This window comes from Chrysemys picta, chromosome 9, assembly GCF_011386835.1.
Source record: "Chrysemys picta bellii isolate R12L10 chromosome 9, ASM1138683v2, whole genome shotgun sequence".
Lineage (NCBI taxonomy): Eukaryota > Metazoa > Chordata > Testudines > Emydidae > Chrysemys > Chrysemys picta.
Genome location: NC_088799.1, coordinates 104,487,883 through 104,498,103, shown reverse-complemented (window position 1 = coordinate 104,498,103; position 10,221 = coordinate 104,487,883). Strand labels below are relative to the sequence as shown.

The following is a 10,221-nucleotide window of genomic DNA, read 5'->3' as shown; positions in this document are numbered from 1 at the left end:
TGGGAGTGGGCGGGTGCCCGGGGGCGGGCGGGGGTCCGGGCGCAGCCCAGCCCGGGGGCGGTGCCGTGTCCCGGGCCCCCGCCGAAGCCCCGCCCGGCCGCGCTGTCACTCACCGCCCGGGGGAGACGCTCCAGCTCCAGGGAGGCGGCGGCGGAGCCCGGAGCGGGCCGGGCGGCTCCCGAGTGGCGCAGGTAGGGGCCGGAGCGGGCCGGGGGGCGGCTCCCGCGCGCTCGCAGGGCAGGGCCGCCCGGGGCCGAGGCCAGCCATCGCGGGGCTCGAGGCGGGGCCCGTTTCGCAGCGGCCTCTCCCGGGCCCGAGAGGGTTAACGGGGCAGACGGCTCCGGGGGGTGGTGTACTCCCGCTCCGGCGGCAGGATCCGCTCCGCACTTTGCGGGCAGCCCCCAGGAGGGGACGATGCAAACGGTGCCGTTCCTGATCCCGGGTTCCGCGCCGGGATTTCACCCCACAAGCAAGCATGGGGGGCAGCTGCGGAGGCAGCGTCCCTTACCGGGCCCGGCTGCCACACCGAGTTTCCCGGGCTCCCCCCATTCTGGGCTATGCTCCAGCTTCTTTAGGCTTTATCCTCCTCCGATCCGAAAATCCACCCCGCGTTTTCGGGCCGCCCTGCAGATCCCAGGTTCTGCCTCCGATCCCGGACACTTGAGTCCGCTCCGGGTTTTCGGGGCTGCCCTCTAAAAGGGAGTCTCGCGAGCCCAAGCTCCGCCGCAGCCAATAGGGAACCACCCCCCTCCCGCCGCAGCCAATGGGGAGTCGCCCCCGCCCCCCCTTGGGCTGCAGCGCGCTGAGGGCTCGGAGCGGCGCCTCCATTTAAAGGGGCCGCGACCCGAATCCGGGCTCCGGGCAGTGCGGGCGGCGCGGCGAGCCAGGTACGAGCCGCGGTCGAGCTGGGGGCGGGTCCTCATTGGTTGCGGTGGTTTAGCGCGGCCTGCGGGGCGGCGCGGTCCCGGATAGGGAGGGGGTGGCGGCTCCAGCCTTCGCCCGCGGGGTGCCTTCTGCCTCTGCTCCCGGGTGGGGGCGGGGCTGGGGTGCCCGTGCGGAGAGGGGCCGGGCCCCTGGGAGGAGGGGCCCCCTCTGGGCATGGTGACGGGCGCGCGCCGACCCTTATCCCCTTTCCGCGCATTGTAGGGGGCGCGCACCGACCCTTCCCCCGCCCCCTTTCCGCGCAGGGGGGAGGGGGCGCGCACCTACCCCGCCCCCTTTTCCGCGCAAGGGGGAGGGAGGGAGCATATATCTACAGAGCCGCTATGGGGGAGGGGGAACAGGGTTGGGAGCGCAGGGGCGGGTACTGCTTCCCTCATGGGGGAGGGGGAACAGGGTTGGGAGCGCAGGGGCGGGTGCTGCTCCCCTCATGGGGGAGGGGGAACAGGGTTGGGAGCGCAGGGGCGGGTGCTGCTCCCCTCATGGGGGAGGGGGAACAGGGTTGGGAGCGCAGGGGCGGGTGCTGCTCCCCTCATGGGGGAGGGTACCTGTGTTCTAGGGAAGTGGGAGAGAAGATGGTAGGGGTCTATGGGGAAAGGGTGGAGCAGATGAGGAGCTGTCTCTAGGATTGTTTCTGTCTGTGCTGGTGGCAGGTGGCCGCAGCTGAGTGTTGATGCCTGCCAGCACGTGGGGCAGTCTGGGTCCCTAGTCTGCCCCACTGCCCAGAATTTCAGACCAGGCTGTGCTGGCGTTGAGTGCTTGCTCTGGGTCTCCAGGAAATACAGTGTGTCTCTTCTACCCCCATGTTCTGACATCATTAGAAGCCCTGCAAGCCTTTGGTTAGCCCAGCTAAGATGGTGCGTTGCCCGTGGTTGGCTATACAGTGGTTGATTGTAGGTTGTGCTTTGGCCTGGGGGACTTCTTGTTTCCCTCAGACGCCAAATGGGATTGGAACATTTACACCTATTGAGCTTGTTTTCCCAATACCTTTTTCCACATCAGAGTCAAGCAGGGCTTTTCCAGAGCCCTTTCCCCTCCTCTTCGCCACCTGGTTTGCATGCCCTTTGGGCAGAGACTTTATCTGCCGAGTGTCCCATGTGCTTGGCTCGCCACACGTGAGAATAAAAAGTTTGTATTTGAGAGTGCCTAAAAATACTGTTGCTGATGCTGGAGTCACACTAGACTCCAGCTCCCTCTTCCTGAGCTATGTTGTAGGCCCTAGAGTGGGGAAAAAGGAGGAGATGCCTTTGTGTCCCTAAAGCAACAGCTCTACCCAGAGGGTGTGCCTGGGAGAGTGGGAATGGGGTGGGGCAGGGCAAAGCTCTGCCTGGAGGTTGCTGTTGGATTGGTTGTGGTGGGACATATCTGCTGGTGGTGCCTGCAGAACATGCTTGCAAGGGGTGGGCTGTGGCTGTTGATGGGAGTGGGTATGGCTCTGTGGGGTGGAGGTGGGGTTTTACCTGCCATGTGGACTTGTTCAGGGTAAGGGTTGAGATGTGGCTCTGGGCTGCAGGGAGTGGTCTTGTGGTATGGGGTATGGTGCATGGCTCTGGGATACAGGGTGGGGATGACCCTCTCAACTAAGTCAGAAGGAGCTATTATTTGAGTTACTTTTCTGCCCCAGTAGAAGCTTTCTCTCATTTCCTGATGTGTTGTCCCAGCTCTGATTCTAGCCTGCAGCTCACTCACTTCTCATCACTCTGCTTCTTCCTTGTAAACTGTGCTGCCATTCCCTCAAACTACCTCCCAAATTCAAAGCTCCTGATTAGAGCATGACTTTGTCATCACCTCCATCCTAGCTTAATTTCTCATCTTGAAAGGGACAGTAGCACATTTGCCCTCTGGGGTTGATGGAGCAAAAGCCAAACCAAGCTGCACCCCATTGCTCCAACCATGCCTCTTGCCCATTCACAAGCCAGGCCCCATTCCAAGTTCCCTTTGTGCCTAAAGTCATTTCTGCCCTCCCCCCCCCCCCCCCCCGGGCTGCTGGGGGCAGTGTAACAATCCCACCCAAACAGCTGGTCACTCCAGACTCCCAATAAAAATCTGGCATCTGGGACAAAGGATCAAAGTTAGGTCCTATAGCTTTAAATTGGGTGGGTGGGAGAGAAGCCTAAGATTGTGTCTAGGCTACAGACTTCTGCTGGCGGAGCTATGAGTTTGAGCTGTGAAGTGGTGTGATCCCTGACTGATATAGCTGTGCTGGCAGCAGCCTGTAGGGTAGACACAGTGGCAAAACTGCACTTTTACTAGTCTAGCTTGTTTTGCTCAGGGTTAGAGGGTATAGCTGAGTCCACACTAGGAGCGCTTTGCTGGTATAGATCTGGCGTAAGAGACCCCATTCTCTACCTCTTCCTCCTTCCCAAATGAAAAGTGTTCTTGGTTGATGGGCATGGACCCTGCCAGCAGATTCCTGTGGCTATCCCCAGGCCAGAGCTCATGGGCCTCTCCAATTGCCCATACTTGGAGTTAATCAACGTAAAGGAAGAGAAACCTAGGATTTACCAATGTAGGGGGGGGGGGAACCACTGGTCTATCCAAACCAGCATTCTGCTTCTACCAATTCCTGATGCAATTCACCTCGGGAAAGGTGAAAATTCCCTGTAATGCTCCCGGCCAATTGTATACACCTGCATATGGGGAGAAAATTCCTTTTCTAAGAACCTGATCTGTGCTGGATTCTCACTGATGGGTCTTTGGTTCCTAGCTCAAGACTCGTTAGAACCCTCTCCTAGCTGTTCAGGTTTTGGGGCCCTAGAAAATAGCATGGCATCAGTGCCAGGCTGCTTACTGGCAGTTTTGTCTGCCATCCCCACGGAGTATAAATGTCTCCAAATGTTCAACATCACAGCTAGTAAATGAGCTTGCTTCAGGGACTGCACCTCATCAAACCAGCACTCCAGCTCTTCCCCATGTCTCAGCTATACTCATCTGGTGGTGGTTTGTGTCTGCAACTGCTTTCCAGGCAGCTGTGGTCATCTGTGGGAAGTTTTGAGGCCATTGCCTGGGCATGGTGGTGCATGTTTGGGCAATTTCCTTGGCATTGAGGAGCCACTATTCTTTGGCCTTTTCCAGGGCTCCAATACCTGTTTTTGTCTCTTGGCTGGTGACTTGACACTGAGCGACATCCACTTAAGTGTCTCTCTGTTTGATGCTTGTTCTTCACTCACCCTGTTTTTGTGTATGGTATTGTTTTGGCAGGTGTCTTTTGGTGGCAGGTTTTTGGTCTGCAAAGAAATGCTTGTGGTGGCGTTTGTTTTACAGGTGAGGTTCTGGGTAGAGGCAGTGGTTCTTGGAGAGGGAGCTGTGCAAGCTGCAGGAGAGTTTGCTTTCTGCCTTGGTCTCTGACTGGGGTCAATTCTTGAGACCGAATTGCTCCCTGGGAATCAGGCATTGGAGTTGGGCTGATATTCCTGAAAAAAAGGGATTGCCTGCATTTCTGTTCCGGGGCTGGTGTATGTATGCAAATAAAATGAGTTACACTTGGAATACACCCAGATTCCATATTGTTCACTTCTCCACTGGGAAGCTAATGGGCAAAGCCCTAATATCTGCCATCACTTGGCAAAGAGGTGACATAGGTATCAGCAGAGGGCCGTTGGTGTCAGAAGAAGGGAAAACAAGGAGGAAGGAGGCTGCTCCTCTGCTCCAAAATCTGTCACAGGCTGCTGAGCATGCGGATATTGTCTGCCTCAGAGTTTACCACTAGTGCCGAGGTGTTGGACACATCAGTGGATGTACCTGAGTGGTGAAGAGGCGTGTGGAGTACCTTCAAGCCCTCTGAGGCATCCCAGAGTGGCCCTGTAAGTTGGGCTTTCTGACACACCCTGTCAAAGCCCCAACTCTGGACAGTTCTGCCTTAAGGCTTCTGGATTTCACCCTCCTGCATTCACTTGGCTGAAGCAGGGAGGAGGATAAAGTTTCTGTGTATATTCTGGGCAACCTAGTTTGATTACTGCTGCTCTTGTGAAACTATCCTGAAGCCTACAATACCGACTTCAGGGCATCCTGTTGCTCTCTCTTGGCAGGTGTACGATCACTTGATGAATCAGAGTAACTACTGCACCAAGACCTGAGGCTTGAACCCCAAGAGTTTGGTGCTCCAGGTGCAAGAAACTCTAGTCTTGGTGCTGGTGTCCCTGGCACGGATAGTTGTGGCAAAGCCAGTGATGGTGTTTTCCAGAGAGCTTGGGATGACCCATATTGTGTAGACCATTCCAGCTGCATGGGGGGGCAGGCTTGAGGGATCATGGCGTGGATGGCTGCTATTTAGACTCGTATGAGCTAGAAGATTGGTACAGATTCAAAGGCCAGGAGCGGGCGATTGTGCTCATCTAATCTGACCTCCTACATAACTCAGGCCAGAGAACCTCACCCAGTGATTCCTGCATTGAGTCCAATAACTTAAGACACTGGGAATGTAAAGACTGCAAATGATGGAGAATCTCTGTTGGCCAGTGGTTAGTTACCTGTGCTGTTAGAAATTTGTGCCTTACTTTCAGGTTGAATTTGTCCAACTTCAGCTTCTAGCCATTGGATCTTGTTCTGCCTTTTCTGCTAGATGAAAGAGCCATCTGCTATCAGAAATTTCCCCATGTAAATATTTCTAGGCTGTGATAAAGTCCCTTCTTAACTTAATTTTCAATAAACTAAATAGATGGAGCTCCTTACGTCTCTCATTGGAAGGCAAGCTTTCCAAACCTTGTCTGCTTCTTATGGCTCTTTCTTGAATCCTCTTGTTTAATGTCCTTTTAAAAGTGTAAACACTAGAATTGGACCCTATATTCCAGCAATAATCTCACCAGTGCCATATGCATGGGGGGAATGCCACTCCCTCCTCCTGCTCTCCCTGTTTCTACATCTGTCAAAGGCTACATTCCCCAGTTGCACCCTTGAAGTGGGGAAGGGCATTTCACTTACCTCCTACATCATTACCTCGTTACTTGAAATCCCCTTCGGGATGTCCCTTCATCTGTGCTGCTTGAGTCCACCCCCTTTGGTGGGTACAGAACAGTCCAAATGAAAAAGAAAATACTTCCATCGCCCTCGGGGCTTTGTGCCAATAAGGGGAAGCCAGTCATTCAGATCCCCAAAGGAAGTCTTGGCCCCTATAGCTAAAGCCAAGGCTTAGTCCCGGGGGTTCCAACAAAGGCTGGTTTTCTTTTCCGTCTTCTTTCTCCAAAGGCTAGGCCAGGCAGCGTGCTCAAGCCTTTCCTTCAGTAACCTAGGGCCCGGGGCTGGGAGCCCTGTGCTCCAGGTCTGCTTGTTTCAGAGGGCCTCCTCAACTAGCCTGGATTCCTCCCTTTTAAGGGCCAACCCCAAGACCTGACGAGCCTCAGAGGCTTGTCAAATTGGAGCTGGTTGTGACCAAAGGAGTTCTGTAACACCACCTTGCCTGATGGCGGTGCGGGAGTCATTTACATCACCACAACAACCAATAATGGCATTATCCATCTTAGCTGCAGCATTGCAATGGGGGCTCATGTTCAGTTGATTATCTACAACATCCTTTGCAGAGGCTCAGCTTTCCCAGATACAGGCCCCACCCTGTAAGTATAACCTACTCTTTTGTTCCTGTATGTTGGCCCTTGCATTTGGTTGTATTAAAATGTATGGAGTTTGATTTATCAAGTGATCTGAATTTCTCTGTAACAGTGATCTTGTCCTCCTCATACCACTCCCATCAACCTTAATGGCCTCTGCCAACTTTATCAGCAGTAATAATTGAGCTATAACTATTTAAACCAAGGGGATTAGCCCAGATCTGCGGGGCTGACCACACACCATAGTTCCCTAATGCTCTTGGTGGCAGATAGGAAGGAACTGATATGTTTGGGGGCTGTGCTCCCTTGATATGAGTTATGAAACTGAATGTCAATGTCACTAAGGTCATGCAGCCCCAGTGGACAGCCCCTCAGACAAGGGGGTGCCAATCTTCCAAGTATGAAATCAGAGTTGACTCATGAAGAACAAAAGTTACTGGTAAGTAAACTTTTACTTTTTCCAGGTCCTTGATAAAAGTATTGAGTAGCATTGGGCTGAGAACCAGTCTTTCGCAACACAGTCATTCATTGATAGATCTCAAAATGTTAATGGAGAATCATCTGTTAGCACATAAGTGTATTAAAATCTGGCTATGTTAATATTGTATAGTGCTAATTTTTGAATCAGAATGTTGTGTGGTACTAAGTCAAATGCCTTACAGAACTCTAGGGGTGTTTTGTCCACCCAATTACTCTTATCAATCAAACTTGTAATCGTCTCAAAAAATAATATCCAGTTTGTTTGACAAGACCTATTATCTAAAATCACGTTGACTGGATATTAATTATATTATCATCCTGTAATTCTTTATTGATTGAGTCACTTATCAGCTGTTCCATTATTTTGCTTGAGATCAGTGTCCTGCTTGCCCTTTTTAAATATTGCACAAGATAAGCTTTTTTCTAGTTCTCTGGAAATTTCCCATTATTTAAAGATTTACTAAATGCCACAAGTACTCCTGTTCTTTTTGCGGATACAGCCTAACACGGCTGCTACTCTGAAACCTGAAAATTAACATTACTGGTCCAGAGAGTTCCTTGGCCAATTCATTTAAAACTCTTGGGTGCAAGTTATCTGCCTGAAGGGGATAAAGCAGCTGCAGTGGGGAAAGCTGGGCTGGTAGGGAAAGCAGCCACAGCTATGGTCAGCTTAATCAGGGCCCCGCTGGGCCTTATAAGAGGGCTGTGGGTCAGAAGCTGCAGACATACACTTCCTCTAATTTTCTTGAGAGAGAAGGACCTGACTGCCTGGGAAGCTGAGGATGTTACCTAGAGTGGAGTAGTGCTGGGGAAGGGCAGAGGGAGCTGGGGAGCTCCAGCCTAGCAAAGCCCAGGCTGCAGGCCGAGTTAAGAGCCCACAAAAGGTACTGGGGCTGCAGAGGGGCAACCCAGAGATTGGCAAGGGGGCCAGCTGCCTCTGCCAATGATGAGTGGTTTAGAGACTGCAGTCCGCCCCAGGGAGCGGGGGCTAGATGATGACTGGCAGTAGCCATTGAGGCAAGGTTGGGGATAGAGGGTTGGGAGTTCCCCTGGGAGGGGAGACCCAGAGACTGCGTGGGTACTGCAGAGAGCAGAACCCCGAGACAAAGGGCACCGGGGTCTGGGAGGGACACAGGGGCCAGCGGCAGGCAAGACATCAGCCATCAGAGGTCGCTCCGAAGCTGGAGAAAGAGCTAATTCCCTGGACAACCATCAGGAGGCGTCACGCTGGTGAGTCGTCACCCCATCTCACCTGGACTTGCTGATTTAAAAATGTTGAACTTTAGTAGAAGTTGTTTAACACCTTCATTGTTCTAGATACTTTCTGATAGTCAAAAAGATGAGAAATTTCCAGCACAGCCTGGATCTTGGAAATCTGAATCGGTATCTGGCAAAAGAAAAGTTTAAGATGGTTACCCTAGGAGCCATCGTGTGTGCTAGAGAAAATCAGCTGCTTGAATGCCCTGGACCTTAATGATGCTTCTGTGCACAAAGGGAAACGCCTCAAGCACTGGGAATATCTGATTGGTTGTAGGGGAACAGCATTATCTGCACTTTTGGACTGGCATCAGCACTGTGTTTTCATTAAATGCTTGGTAGTTGTGGACTCCTGGTCTCTGTAGGTAGCCCCGACATTCCCCTGCCATGGCAATTAACTGATTAAGGACACTGCTCTGGTTGGTGTCAAAGATCAGTGTGTATATCCCGTGGGGTTCTTAGGATACTTTATCAAGAAGCTTAATGACTAAAGTTCCAACTTGCACCAGAAGACAATTGTCATATTCAGGAGCCCTCTTAGATATCTCAACTCAAATCTTTCCTGCCTAGGATGGGATCCAACATCTAATTCGCTTGGCAGAAAAGATAATGAAAAGTCAGCAGGTGACAGTACAGGCCATGCTATGAATGTTCTATCTAGTGGCTACAACTGTGTTTGTAGTTTCCATGGCACAATCTGCACATGAGGCAACCTCAGCAGACCCTGGGATCCCACTGGAAATAAGCAACACAAGGGCTTCCATTTCATATCTGTGTAACAGATTGGATGTCTCAACACCTCCTATCTAAACTGCAGCTGAGGGACTACCCCTTCATTGAACTTTGTCTCCTCAGGAACAGCAGTTGCACATAAATGTTCTGGAGATGGAGTCCTATCCTAATCCCAAAGACCTTCAGTGATCTTGTATCCCCAGTGATGGTCTTCATGGAAAGCATGGCAACCTGATACCCATTTCAGTCAACAGACAAGGAGGTACTGGGCAGTCCAGATTTGGGAACAAGCTGTGTCCCTCCCATTTTTTTGTCAGCAGGCACTTGGCAGGGAACATAAGAACGGCTATACTGGGTCAAACTAATGGTCCATCTATCCCAGTATCCTATCTCTGACAGTGGCCGCTGCCAGATGTTTCAGAGGGAATGAACAGAACAGGGCAATTTTAAGTGATCATCTTGTCATCCAGGCCCAGGTTTTGGCGGTTGGAGGTTTAGGTTTACCCAGAGCATGGGGTTGCATGCCTGACCATCATGGCTATTAGACATTAGCCATTAGACATCCTCCATGAACTTGTCTAATTCGTTTTTGAATCCATTTATGCTTTTAGATTTCACAGCATCCCATGGCAGTGAGTTCCATAGGTTGACTGTGCTTTGTGTGAAGAAGTACTTCCTTTTATTTTATTTTTATTTTTTTTAAACCTTCTGCCTATTAATTTCATTTGGGTGACCCTTAGTTCTTGTATGTTGTGGTGGTGTAGCTGTGCTAGTAGTAGAATATTAGAGAGACAAGGTGGGTGAGGTAATATCTTTTACTGGGCCAACTGCTGTTGGTGAGAGAGACAAGTTTTCAAACTTACACAGAGCTTCTCTTCAGGTCAAAAGCTTGTCTCTCTTGCCAACAGAAGTGGGTCCAATAAAAGATATTACCTCACCCACCTTGTCTCCCTAGTTTTTGTATTTATGTGAAGGGGCAAATAATACTTCCTTATTCACTTTCGCCACACCATTCATGATTTTATAGACCTCTATCATATCCCTCCATAATTGTCACTTTTCTAAACTGAACAGTCCCAGTCTCTTTAATCTCTCTTTGTATAGAAGTTGTTCCATACCCTTAATCATTTTCATTACCCTTCTCTGTACCTTTTCCAATTCTAATACATCTTTTTTGAGATGGGACTACTGAAAGTGCGTGCAGTATTCAAGATGTGGGTGTACTATAGGTTTATATAATGGCATTCTGATATTTTCTGTCTTATTATCT

At 51.1% G+C, this 10,221-nt stretch overlaps 1 protein-coding gene across 8 annotated transcripts in view; it reads left to right on the top strand.

Annotated features, from left to right (window-relative positions):
• Positions 1-10,221, top strand: part of ZMYM3 (zinc finger MYM-type containing 3) — a 56,555-nt gene continuing 46,334 nt past the window's right edge. For 3 of the 8 annotated variants that reach the window (XM_024099805.3, XM_065557404.1, XM_024099804.3), the window contains exon 1: positions 1-191. The gene's annotated coding sequence lies outside the window, so the exon portion shown is untranslated. Of the gene's footprint in view, positions 192-264; positions 888-6,937; positions 9,214-10,221 lie in introns of those variants that run through there. The other 5 variants (XM_005286045.4, XM_042851009.2, XM_042851010.2 and 2 more) reach the window with 3 other exon arrangements.